Here is a 13,948-nt window from a genome sequence, read left to right as displayed (position 1 = left end):
AGCCCACCTGGGGCTTTGGCCATGGAGAAGCCCCTTTTGCTTCCCCCAAAAGAGGAATAGGGTCATGGGGCAGCCTCCAGCTCTGCCAACGTGAACCCAAGCCAGAAGCTGCTCCCCTTATGACGTTTGCAAAGGTGCCCTTCGGTTGTGGGACAGACCAAACGCTTTCTGCTGCAAAGCACTGCGTGGCTCTTCTTCATCATGCACGTACTTAGTGGTCGTAGGGAACTTGGAGGCTCCATCTCCTGGCAGATCCCTTCAAAGTAGCTCTCCAAAGAAAACAGAGAGCAGGGCAGCCTCACCAGGCAGGGCACGTCGCCCTGAATTTCTGTAACCGAGCGGCAGGACTTGGCATTCTCCTTGATGGAGGTGTTTGGTGGGTGTCATGACTCCTAATAGTGCTGGCAAACAGTGCAGGCTGCATTTATTTGACAATGTTGGATGGGTTTTATTCCCTTATTTTTAGAGACATTTTTATTTCGTTCTTACTTCTGAAAATCAATAGGCTGCATAGGGAGGTCTCTGCAGACACCGGCAGGCACAGCATCCACGTGGATGCGGACATCGTGCCGCTGATGCCCACGCTGTTCCTTCTTGCTAACTACAAGCCTTTGCTCTCCTGGACTGCCCGTCCAGCACATTGCATCAGCCGAGAAAAGGTCGCTTAAATCCTGCAGGTGAACAGGAGATGGGCCGTGTGCCAGAATCAATGCCGGTGGCAAGCTTATTTTGGGGACGAGGAGGTCAAACCCAGCACCGCCGGGTTTTCCTCCAGCCTCAGTCCTCCCGAGTCCCCGCGGCTGATGTGTACAGCAAGCAGATTTATGCAGCTCATTTGCTGCCCCTCTGTAATCGTTCTGAGCTCTGCATTAATGTGCTGAGCAAGTAAAACTAGTTAATGAGAGGAGGAGAAAGGAATCTTTTTGTAGGTCTAATGCTCTTGTTCCTGGAAGCGGAGGGGAGTAATTAGCATTCCAGCAGAGGAAGCAGTTACTATGGCAGTGCGTACTGATGAAACGCAGTTGATACAAGCGAGCTAATTCAAACCAGCCGAAGGCCGTATGTTTAGCTCTGTCTTTGTTATATAACAAGTTTGGAGGTCTTTAAAAATTGCTGGGTAGAAATGACCTTCAAGGAGCGGTTCAAATAAGAAAGCCTTTTTGTTGCCGGTGCGCAAACTCATTAGTTACGTAAACAGGACGAAGGGTTTTAATCGCCTTTTGAAGTTATTTGCATATTTATTGAGACTTATCATGGCTTTTTGTTTGGTATTCCACTGATCTGAAAGTGGAGGACACAGACAGCTACAAAACCCACCGTGTTTCCCTGAAGTTTCTATTGAGATAGGTCATCAATCCTTGAGGTGGGGCAAAAGAGCAGCCTTGAAATCAGCGAAGAAGGAATTTCTTGGTATTTATATAAACTTTTTTTTTAATATGTTTTATTTCCATTTGTTTGTATTCCTTGTTAATCTTTAAAAAAAGCGTTGAGGCAAATGCTCTTCACTCCAAGTTGCCGCGGAGAACACATATGAAGAAGGAGGACTGTGTCTTGCCCCGTGTTTGCCGTCAACGCCATCGCTCCGCTCCGCGGTGGGTTGGTTTGGCAACTGAAGGAGACGTGGGAGCTGACGATGTCCCTACTGCACCGTGCTTGGTGTGGCTTCTGGAAGTTGAAGGCATATTAAAAACAAAACAAAACTAAAACCCTACACTAAATATCATTTTCTTAACCACATGTTGCCAGAACGGCAATTCTAGAGACTACAGGTAGGAGAAGGTGCTAGGAACAGCAAGGGATGTAATTAAATTGCACGGTGTACCTGAACGTGGGCTATTGTGGTGATTAATTTTAAATGCTGCCCTGTAATTATAATCAGACCATAGACTCTGCAGAAACCTTTGTGCACAAGCAGCAAGGAGCTGTTCTGCGTTACTGACTTTGGAGTAGCTGGAAGAAATTCAAAACATCTTCATATAAATTACATTTTGGTCATGGTCCGTTCGTCCACGCTGGCTCTGCGGGCACAAGCACTCCATTCTCCAACGCACGCGCGACTGCTCTGCCCCATTTTGTTGCTGCACCTTCTCTGGCCCCCACCCATGCTAAGAGGGTTCCCCCAGCACGGCAGCACCACGGTGGGGCTCCGCACCCCCATCCTCACATGGGTCACATCCCTGCCCCTCTCGTGTTTTCGGGATGCTCTCAAGGAGCATCTAGTCCCGGGTCCCTAAATTTGGCACATGGCTGGAGGAGATGAATCATGGAATCACAGAATCACAGAAGGGTGTGAGTTGGAAGGGACCTTAAAGCCTACCTAATTCCACCCCCTGCCATGGTCAGGGATATGTTCCCCCAGCCCAGGCTGCCCCCAGCCCCACCCAGCCTGGCCTTGGGCACTGCCAGGGCTGGGGCACCCCCAGCTCCTCTGGGCAGCCTGGGCCAGGGCCTCAGCGCCCTCAGAGGGAAGAATTTCTTCCCAACGCCTTCCCTAAGCCTCCCGCTTTTTAGTTTAAAACCATTACTCCCTACTCCCTTCATTACTCGATGAAGGGACACTGCTGTGCTATGCTGGGATGCTGTTTCCATCATCTCCTCCCAAGCCTGGTACGGGTTACGGCGGTGATAAAACTTGCACTTGGTCTCATTCCCGAGTCCCGACTTTCCCAACTTTCCCCGCTTTTCTCAGTGCTGTGCTGCCACTGGGGCTTTTTGCTGCCTTTGTTCCTTTTGTAGTGTTTCTGCTTTTCCCCGATTTCAGGGGGAAAAGTAATTAGGGGAATAACCAATTCCCCAGCCACGTGCTTCTTACCAAGCCCAAGGGATGTCTTTTTCGAGGAGGGGCACCCTTGCCACCAGCTGTCCCTTCTCGGGCTCCGCGTTCATCTCAGCACCCAGACGCCAGCTCCGTGGGAATGGCTCAGCACCACTCCTTGGGTTCCTGTCGTCGTCTTCAAGTTTTCCTTCATTTTTTTAATGAAAGAAAAAGGAACTCAGGCAGGCTCCGTCGCGTGTCGATCTGGGCAAGTGTTCCTAATAAAACATTCATAATGTTGCGTTCTTTTATGGGCAAAATGGTGGCCTACACGCTTTTATGAGCAATGCTGTACGAGCCGTTGTAGAAAATAAGCGCTCATTTAATGCATTGTAATAAAGAGCTCTTTATAGAGAGGTTTTGTTATAGTTTATTCATCTCTATTTATGTAGAATTCCCTTGAGAGTCTGCGAGCCTTTTGCTTATTCAACCTTTCTTGGCTGTTTTGCCACATCTCGCTCATCAAGGGGCTATTTACAAGGTACTTAATATTTATTTATTTGATGAGCACTGCCAGGCGCTTCGCTTTTGGAATAACACACTCTGCCTAGCTGCTGGGGGAATGGGCCTGGGGGGGCTTTGTAGACAGGAGGGCTGCTGTGAGCCCTTTGAAACCCCGATCCTATGGATAGAGAGAGCTGCCGAGCCTCCTGCTTAGAATCCTAGAGTCATTAGGGTTGGAGAAGCCCTCCAAGACCATCTGGTCCAACCACCCCCCTGCCACCAATGTCCCCCACCAAACCATGTCCCCAAGCACCACGTCCAACCTTGCCTTGAACACCCCCAGGGACGGGGACTCCACCACCTCCCTGGGCAACCCGTCCCAATGCCTGAACGCTCTTTCCGAGAAGAAATGTCTCTGCTTTGGAATGCAAGTCCACGCTTCTCTTATGTATGAACCATATTAATTTCAGGAAATGTCTGCCTGACTCTTAAGTGTTTTTCTCTCTCTTTTTTTTTTTTAACCATTGGCCATTTTATTGCAGAAGCTCAAGTAGACGTCGGAACCACATTTGATTTAAAACAGGCGTGCAAACTTAGCGCGTGCCATAAAAGCCAGCTCTGTGTTTATTACAGGTCTCGTCTGGCTGAGCAGAATGTACCTGCCTTTCTGGGGAGACGCGTGTCACGCCTGAACCAAGGCTCGGGAGATAAATCAGGGCACTGGGACGCCTGGCTAATCTCGTGGAGGATGCTGCTGTGATAAGATAACTAACTTGTTGGGGTTGCTGGAAATGGTTGTTAGCGCTGGGAAGAGCGACGTTGCAGCACACGGGCTGCCAAAGGCAGCAGATAACCCCCTGCACGCGTGGCACCGCGCTTCCTATCCTGCTTTCATGTTTTCGGGTTTTCTGCGCATATCAGAGGATAAATGAATGTTTTTAATCGGCCATGTAAAAAAGCCCAAAGGTCAGATGCGTTATCCTAGACTGGGTTCTCCAAAGCCTCCCCGCAAGGGCAGACGGGGAGGTTGCAGGACCTTGCAAGCAATTAATGCTTTCAGGGAGATTCTGGGGGCTTTTCCTAAGGCAGGGTCGAACTCGTTGGATTAATTCTCCTTGAAGACTCGCAGGGTTTATAGCAAGGACAAGAACTGAAGCCTGCTCCGGGCTTGACAGGGGGTTGAAGGACGTGCCGGTCGCGCTGGGTGTCGGGATGTGGGCAGCGGAAGGCAGGGAGCAGGGGGTTCTGAAGGTCCGGCCTCAGCATGAGCAGAAACCCAAAGCAGGGACGTTTAAACAAATCTGAGATGCTGGGGGATGGGATGAAGTGGAAATTCAGCAGCAGAGAAGAATGGCATGGAGCTAAAATAAACCCAAAGCAGCTCAGGTCGTTAAATGGCCCTTTTCGTTGGCATCTCTTTGTGTTCCTGTTCCTCTCCCTAGCAGGTTCATTTTTTTTTTTTTCGATTGGAACAAATAGTCAGGATTCTGTTAAAGAAAAGAGAACTACGTAGTTAAAAGAAATTAAACCGCATGTTAAAAATTGGTTTTCTCCCTTTAACAATACTTCAGGTGTATTCACCAGGATGTGGGCAGAAAGGGAAGCGTCCCGCAGTTGAAACCCTTGCGGTGATTTTCACGAGGAAAGCAAAAATAGCTGTATTTGGGCAAACAAACCTATTTTGCTTCCAGTTGTGGCTCAGGTGCCCTGAAGTCGGTCCGGGCTTCTGCCACGTGCACGCCCCAGGCGCTGCGGGATGCTCCTGCTGCTGCCTGGGGAAACGAGGACCATCCTAATTAGGACCAACCTGCAGCCTTTTGGCATGGCTTCTGCAGCTTTCCCCGGGCTCCCGTGAGGTTTGGGTCTCGGATCCAGGCTTGGGGCCCTGTATGGCCCCATTTCGACCCCGTTTTTCACTCCCCGTTCTGCCTGCTCCTCCTACCGCCTCCTCGGTCCGGGCTGCGGAAGCGATGTTTCATTTGGCAGGCAAACTGAAAACATAAAAATAATTCCATTCAGTTTGACTAATAATTAATATTTATTCTTCCCCAAACACCCCGTTTGCCTGCCAGCCAGTCTGGTTGCGTTTAATACAAATCATTTCATTCAACCCCAAATGTTTAATTTCCATCATTTATGAGAAAAATAAAGGAAACAAAGGGTGAAGAGAGGAGCTAATTTTCCCCTTCAATCCAGTAGTCCCAGGGCGAGGGTTTTCATTCGGGATTTGGAAGAAACAGCTTCGGTTCTGAGAAGATCTGAAACCTGTATGCTCTCATTTTAAAAGTGATCATCACCGGGCTGGAGGATATTTCGGGCTGTTTTTCCTATTTATTTACAGTCTAGTGGGTTTGCAAGATTTCCCCAAAAAAGTTCTCCTGACTCCTGCCAGGTCGTGAAAGGATAAGACCTGTGCTGTAAAGGGTGCTCTGGAGGCATGGAGAATTTCAGCTTTTTTTTGTGTTTTCCCTTCTGCTTTTTAAAATATGTTTCCGCGGTCAGGTGAGAAGCGTGAATAACATGCCCTGCGTGCACCTTACGGATTCAGACAAGCCCCAGAAATAAAAATAACACCAAATTTAGGGTGGCACAGTGGAAACCAAACAGCAGCGCTGTTTTGTACGGGAAGATTTAGCATCCTTTGCTGCACTGTCGGTCCGAATGCTGGATTTCTCGTTTTTTTTTTTCCCCCAAATGTTATAGGATTTGTAGACAAAAAGTTTCTGCAGCTGGTGCTGCTTTGTCAATGGACTCTCACATCCTCCCAAATTCATGATGGTGAGTCACCCCGCAGCGAGAGGGAAGGAGAAGCAGCGCCGTCTGATTTCAAACACGTCCCCCATTCATACCGATGCGCACGTTATGTATGATGAGTGTTATATTGTTTTGTTTTCCTAGAATGTGCAATTAGTGGGGATATGAAAAGCTGCTCACGGTTTTCTTTGGTAGCGGGGTGAGAATGAAACAGCTGAAAGAAGGCAGGACAAGCAGGAGCTGCTCAGGGCTCTTTCCTCTCCTAGGGCTGTCTTGGCTTTTCTGCTGACCTGGCTTCCACCAGCGCGCCCTTCCTATGAGACCATCACCCAGAGGTTTTCCTAACTCACCTCCTAAGGCTCACCGTACGGTTATTACGGTAAATACGTACCGATTAGCAAAAGTTCAGCTCAGCTTTCTTCCTGGAAAGCTGGCTTGGTCTTGCAGTGGAGCAAGTCTGTGCTGCAATGTCCTAATGAAATGGTTTTCTTCATAAGAAGCAAAATGTGAATCAAAGAAGGCAGGTGGCGATCATAGCAGCTCCCTGCATCGTGTCCCAGGTAAATGGCTAAAGCAGTGCAGTGTGATATTGTCCTTGATTAACTGTTGCACAAAGTAAGAAGAATAATTAGGAAAACTCATCTGTTTCAGTTAAAAATGAACGCACAGTAAGTTGTGAGCATGTCACTATCAGGTCATATATTTTCCTTCCTTGCCTGTGTGTATTCCCCTTATTTTCTGACTATTTCCACAAGAAAAAACAGCAAAGGTAATTTACAACATCAAAAAATTCAGCTTTCACCTTGTTACAAATGTATACCCGTGCATACATGCTGGGTTTTAGGTTTTGTGACCGGACTTCTGCTACATACTCATTAATTGCATGCGTACAACTCAACCTTTGGGAATCAAAGACCTTCTTGAATATTCATTGAATAACTCCTGCGAACGTCTTCAACTTGCATACCTAATTAGATGATACATTTACTTTCTTAATCCCTCCTGACCTCCTTGCATATGTAAATGGCACGATCTGAAAGCAGCACCGGGCAGGAGATCCCTGCCTGCTCTACCAGCAATTGCAGTGCCTCTTCCCGAAACCTCTTGGAGAAATCCTAGGTCTTAAGTCTCGCTTGGCCAGGCTATGCCCTTGACAACTAATAAATTAGTTTTATCCCATTTCTGTTCCCTCTGAAAAGGAACCTACATCTACATTTTCTTTAATCTCCTGAAAGCCTGCACGAATTACACCAAAAAGCTTTTTGGAAAATTGCTTGAAAGCATTATCAAACAGGTAGGAAACCAACTCACAATCATGCTAATGTCTTGAAACTCTTTCCTTTTAATTCTTTTGTGAAACGTCGAGGGTCTGTTCCAGTAAGTTTCCCTAGACATCCCTAATGCCACCATTCATTTAGTGCGATTAAATGGCACTCCTCGTTATTTATGAAGCAAACCTAGTTGAGCTGGAGGAAGGGTCTCAAAAGCAAAGGAACCTTTTGAAAGTCACAACGATGAGAGCGTGAGTAATAAGAGTGCGTAATGCCATCACAGCCTTTTCTCAACTTCCAGGTTACTCTGTGGCTTTAAAGTGAAAATGATGGTGAGATTCTTTAGGATTTATTTATTTATTTATTTATTTTTCTGAATAGTACTGACTGGGTTTCTCCTGGGTCATGATTTTAATCCACCGTGGTTTGTTGGTTTGTATCCTGCCCCTACGGGGCCCTTGGCATTCAGCAGGACCATGTCAGTCTACATAGACATGCCCGGCTGCTTTTGGGGTTAGAGCCACTGTGGCTTTTGGGGATTTGTGTTGCATCGGTCCTAAGAAGACATTCAGGCAAATGCTTCAAATACATCCCTATTCAGGAGAAATTGCAGCATGAGCCGAAGTACTTTGCAAAGCATTTGTTCTTTTTGGACATTGATGTGTTACATTATGAGAGCGAACTCTTTCACAAAGGCAGCGGGACAGCTGCGTGGCCGCGAGCAGGTTGGGCTGTTCAGCTCGTGTTGACATCGTGCTTTGTTTAGGGCTTAATAATCGGAAAACCACCCTAAAAAGACAATGAAAAAGATTGTTTCAGAATAAATAGCTAGTGCAGGTTCCGTACGCGGCAGCGCTAGAAGCTGAAATGTGTTTATTAGCTCTGTACGGCTGATGTGTGTATATTCAGCTTAGTGTCCAGTAAAAAATAAACAAAAAAGTTGAACTGGTGTCAGCTGGGAGCTGGTTCTTCTCTCCTGGCCTGAGAGGGTGTCAGGGCAGAGGGGCTGTGCACGAGTCCCCTGCCACAGGCTGGAGAGAAGAAGGATTTTGTTGCGTGTTGCTCATCCCCGCAAAGGTACGACTATCAGGTGCCATGAACCTCACCCCACGTAATTAGCTAATCATAAATGATTAATTTCTATGAAACACATTGGAGGTGAAGGTGCGTGAACCTCTGTATAATAACTGATCGTAGACCTCTTTATAAAGATATTTAATTTGGCAAGCCTGTTCCTTGGTACTACGTCTGATCAGCAAAAAAAAGCCCCCAGAACAGACAAAAAAAAATACCTGCAAAAAGATGCATGGGAAGAAAAATAGTTGTGGGGTGATGGGTGCGTGTTGAGGCTTGGACTAAAAATGCCACGTCTCAAGCTACTGCAGGCGAATTTACGCTGTCATGGAATATGAATTGAGCCCTGTGACAGTGATTTCATTATACACTCCAATAAAACAGGTTATTGAGTTACATAGGTTATATATAGTTATGGAAGACGGCTACTGTAAGAAGTACAGTACTTGCTCTTCTTTCGTTCTTGTGATGGCACATTTTAAGCCAGAATCATCCTACACATTGCAGCTGAGCCCTTGTAGCATCTTGCTCAGGTGAGCCGTAAGGACTCTGAAATACAGCTCCGTCTCCAGCCATTTGCAGAACTGCACGCAGAGAAACGCCATCTCCTCTTCTGCCTGTGGTCGCGTAAAATAATCCTGACACCGTGTCGTGCCTGGTTCCAGGACGTGACTACCAGTCCGGCTGTAATTTCCTAGTGAAAGAAGGCAGTGTTTTTTTTTGTACCAGGAAAAGATAAAGGCCATGACGGAAGCTGGTGTCACTTGGCCAGGGCATTCGATGGCTTGGTGCTGGGAGGGCTGACTGCACGAAGCCTGCCTGGTGTTTACGTGTTGGCATTTAGAGGAGCTGGTCCAGTACGGTCTTAAAACTAGGAGGTGGTTAATGAGTCTCTGGGTTCAGTCTTGGCTTAGTTCTTACTCCAGTGAGTTTTCTGACTGCACACGGAGTTCAGTGAAGCACGTGGCAGGGAAAAGAAATGTTCGCTGACCTGTCGGCCCTTGTGGAATCATCTCGCCGGGCTTGGCAAGGCTGCCATGGGAACCCAGCGAACGGTGCTGCGTGCGCTGTAAGGATGAACAGAGCTAGCTAGGGGTCACGTTTGGCACCTGTAAGGAAGGAGAGGAGAGAGAAGGAAGAAGTTCAGACAAAAATACGAAGGCTAGATTCAGGGTGATGCTTTTAATTGGTTCGTGAGGCAGCCCCCGGGGTGCTCCCGGGGCCAGAGAGGCCTGGAGCTGGTGGCGAGAGCCCAGCGCGGGGCCCCGAGGTGCGGGAGGGCCTGGAGCACCTCTGCCGTGAGGAGAGGCTGCGAGAGCTGGGGCTGCTCGGCCCGGAGAGGAGGAGGCTCCGGGGGAGCTCCCCCGCGGCTGCCGGGGCCTGCGGGGAGCTGCGCAGAGGCCGGAGCCGGGCTCTCGCCGGGGGTGCCCAGGGCCAGGAGCAGAGGCCCCGGGCCCAGCCTGGAGGCCGGGAGGTGCCCTCTGGGCCCCAGGCAGCGCTGCTGTGCCGGGCGGGTGCCGGAGCCCTGGCACAGGCTGCCCGGAGAGGGGCTGGGGGCTCCTCCGCGGGGTCTCCGGCAGCCGCCGGGACGTGGGGCTGGGCCAGCGGCTCCGCGGGGCCCCGCTGGGGCGAGGGGGCGAGCGGCGGCACCCAGGGGTGCCCCCAGCATCAGTCACGCTGTGTGGCAGCGATTCTGTGGTCAACAGGTCACTGAAAGTGTGCGTCTGTGAAGATCAAGCGTTAAAACAATGCGGCAGGAAGGTTCATACATGACAGAGCAGCCAAGTGCTGCACTATTTGCATCAATACGTTGCCAGTCTCTGCGCGGAAGAGCATTACAAGGAACATAAACTGTCAGGTGTAATGCGAGATGGAAGTTTGAGCTGAAAATTGAAGTTGCAAAAGACTAAATGAGGTATATTTGTGCAGTTTAAAAAAAAAACTTCTCTGCTATCACAGTAACTGTAGGAGGACTTTTTGCTTATGCTGAAGCTCTTCAGATCTTTACTTTTATGTCCCTTTTCATAACCTTTTTATCTTTCGGTGCATTTGGAAAATAAAACACCAGGAAGATCCTGCAAAGCTGCCTGAAACTGTATAAAAAGCAGTTGCCCTGTTTATTGACCTCTGCTGGAAAGCTTGAAAGCGTACTTCATTTTCTTAGATGTGTTCCTCGTTTCACCGCCTATATTATTTATAATCATCTGTCTTTCAAGTGTGGGACAAGCTGAGAGCCCAGGAATTGCTGGTGTGGAGCAGGTCCTCGTGGTCCATCTGGTTCCTCCTCTCCGTAGCAGGACCAGCACCAGGTGCTGCAGAGAGGGGCAAGACCTGGTGAGAAGACACGGAGGAGTTTTCCCTCTCCAAATGCATAGATGTTAGGTCGTACTCTGGGCTTTTTTAGTTTTGCTTTAAGCTCTCTGGTATGAAATCTTCCAGCTCCTTCTATGGCTGAAGCCTTTTCATGTTCTTCTGCTGCCCTTCCCCGATCCCCATTAATTTTGCAATGCTCCTCTAGAGCTGAAGAGCCTGGCACCACACAGAGCGCCCAGAGGAGAGCAAAGCACTGGTCAACAGAGGCGTTGCACTGCTCGCTCTGCTCCCCAGTGCCTTGCCTTGTGCATTGTAAGGTCTTATTTGCTTTCTTGGACCCCAGCTGCTCACTGAGCAGACGCTTTCCTTCATCCTTGCACTGCTGGGTCAGTCTCTTTCCTTGGACATAGCTCATTCAGTACTTCAGATGTTCTTTTTTTCTCCCAGTATGCATTGGTTTATGCTCATCAGTACTGGATTTTGTTGGTTGTCATTGCTTATTCACCAAACTTTGTACAGTCTTTTTCCCCCCTAAATTCCCCATGGCCCTCTCTGATCTGGCTGATGTTGTTAATATATGTTACCAGCACGTTTCCTTTCATACTTCTCACTTTGCTTTATTAATACATATATCAAGCAATTATTAATGGCTTTTCATTTTTCTTCCGTAGACTAATAGAGAAGTGGGTCTGCAGCGGATTAATACAAAATAAATTAAATAACCTCCTCCATGAGCAAAGGGAACTGCTGGGGGATATTTTCACCTTGCCCAAGTGTCACGAGCCAACCCTCCCCTGTGCCCCCAGGGCAACACATCAGTGCTACAGCGCATCATTGCTGGCTTTTATGAAGGGCTGTGACCTCCTCTGTCCCTGGCCACTATCGCTGAATCAGGACAGCAAGACCAAACGTCCTTTCTTGGCTGTTCAGTGCGGGCTGTTGTTACCGATGCCTCACAGCAACAGCACAAATCAGTTCCAGTGGGAGACAGAAAGTACACCCTGTCCAGGACACCGCGCCCGGGTCGGTTCAGGCAACGCGTGTTTTACCCCTCGTTAAAACGGGCAGTGAGCTGCTATCTTTTAATTGAGTGCTCAGCGATAGCAGCAGCATGTGTGCTGGGACATTTGGTGTCCGGGAGTGGACAGGGATGCTGCAGAGGGCAGATGCTCGTGTGCCTTCCAGCGTGTTTGGAGTCTACTCTTCTACCCTTGTTTTGTGTGAGTTCCCTTCATCCCCTGCCAAACGATTAATTTAAAAGCATTGTCATTTCACTATCTGTGTTTTTTTTTTGCCTGCCAGACCATCTATACTTGATTTGCAGTTAATTTTCCAAAGTGCATGCAGCTTCTTGGACAGGGAGAAAAAGTCTCTGATGTACGATCCTCGCATCGAATCATAAAGCTCCACTTCACGTCACTTGCTGGCAAATGTAATTCACCGTGGGAAGTCTGTTTGTGGTTCGGGTCCTTGGGTCTAAGACAGCTCTCGGCTGTAAGTCATTAGCAAACAATAGAGAAGCTCTGTTTCTGACTGACAGCTCAGCCGCTATGTGCCATCATTCCGCTGTGGTTTATTTACCTTTTTCATTAAGCTTAGGTGTACAACTGCCCACATTAAAAAAGAGTAAATTAGCTTCAATGGGAATGATTAAAGCTATTACCATATAGTAATTTATTACCTATTACCAGGCAAATGAGTGCATACTGACTTAGTGCTTTCCCTGCACCGTGCTCTTCACTGCCAGCATTCCTCCTAATAACAGGAGGTACTTGACACCACTTGCAGTGCAGTGCCCAAAATGAATCCAGCACCTCTTAGCTTCCAAATTCAGGTGAAAAACAGGAGTGCTATCTCCTATAAATTTCATATAATGCCATGCTTGCTTTAATTGCAAGTGTGGAACGAAAAGATACCATTTCGGGGGAGAGAGAGAAGACAGAAAAAGCAGGGACTGAAGAGGAATAGAGAAAGCATAAAATAGCAATTATTAAATAATTCTGTGTCAGAAACTCTCTGGCTAATATATTAAATCCTGGAATAATTTAGTTTAGAAGGGCCCTCTGAAGATCTTTTTTTCCCAGCTCCTGGCTCAAAGCAAAGCCAACTTCAAAGTTAGATGTGGAGACGTATCCAATTGAGCTTCAAATATTGCCAAGAAGGGATATTTCCATACCCTCTGGGCCGCAGTTCCACCCTCCCTGTGGATGTTTCTTCCTAATATCGAGTCGAATTGTGCTTGCAGCAACCTGTGCCCATTTTAGCTCATGCTTTCGCTGCGTGCTTCCAAGCAGAGCCTGGCTCCGTCTCCCCTCTAAGCCCCCAGCAGGGAGCTGCAGGTGATATTAAGGTCTCCCATTTGCCTTCTCTTCTGGCTGAGTGAAGGCAGCTCTGATCCTCTCCTCACGTGTTACATGTTCTAGGCATCAGGAGTGCTGGCTTGACAGCGAACAACCCTTTTAGTTTCATGATCCAGCTAGTTTTCTACCCACCTGGTAGTCCTCCTGACCCATCTGTAATTCCCAATTCCAGGAAAGCCATGCTGGAGTCAGGATGCCATGCGCTGTGCTCTCATCAGCTGCTGAGCCAGTTTTCTCACTGGTGAGGGCATCAGGGTAGTCGGGCATGATTTGTGCTTCCCAAATCCTTGGTGGCTCTTCCTAGTCACCTTCTTACCCTTCACATGCCTGGTTATGGTATCTAGAAGGATTTGCTTCATGGGTACGGAGGTGAAGCTAACTGGGCTGGTGTCCCCAAGTTCCTCTTTGCCCTTGGTGAAGATAAACTCGTAGACTCATTTAGGTGGGACAAGACCTCTAAGAACATCAAGTCCAACTGTTAACACTGCCAAGTCTACCATGAAACCATGTCCTTAAGTACCACTTCAATATGCCTTTGAAGGACCTCTAGGCATGGTGACTCCACAACATCCCTGGGCAGCCCGTTCCAATGCCTCACAACCCTTCCAGTGAAGAAACGTCCGACCTAAACCTCCCGTGGCACAACTCGAGGCCATTTCCTCAATGGAAATATCATCAGATGGGTGAGATGCTTCCCTTTTCCTCATCATCAGGGACCTTCCACATTGCCATGAGCCTTTGGAGATGACAGAAAGTGGCAGAGACATCAGCCAGCTCCCTTGGCACTCTCGGACACATCACTGGGCTGCGGACTTGTTCCGTATGGAACTTAGCCTTCCTCGATTGAGGGTCGTACTCGAGTCCTTCAGACTTGGCCAAGACAGCCTGCTCTCAGGCACGTGGGAGCAGAGCCACTG

The 13,948-nt window shown here is 48.3% G+C and overlaps 1 protein-coding gene and 1 long non-coding RNA gene across 14 annotated transcripts in view; both read left to right on the top strand.

The window, feature by feature from the left end:
• The window catches only part of FAM168A (family with sequence similarity 168 member A), a 178,579-nt gene that overhangs the window by 112,759 nt on the left and 51,872 nt on the right, over nt 1–13,948 (top strand). The window lies entirely within an intron of this gene.
• Nucleotides 1–13,948, top strand: part of LOC310892786 — a 61,219-nt gene that overhangs the window by 17,342 nt on the left and 29,929 nt on the right. Inside the window, exon 2 of the long non-coding RNA XR_014578412.1 lies at nt 1–13,948. This exon is cut by the window's left edge and continues 16,906 nt beyond it. This is a non-coding gene — a long non-coding RNA (uncharacterized lncRNA).

This window comes from Anser anser (assembly GCF_964211835.1).
Source record: "Anser anser genome assembly, chromosome: 1".
NCBI lineage: Eukaryota > Metazoa > Chordata > Aves > Anseriformes > Anatidae > Anser > Anser anser.
This window is presented reverse-complemented; position numbering and strand designations above follow the sequence as displayed.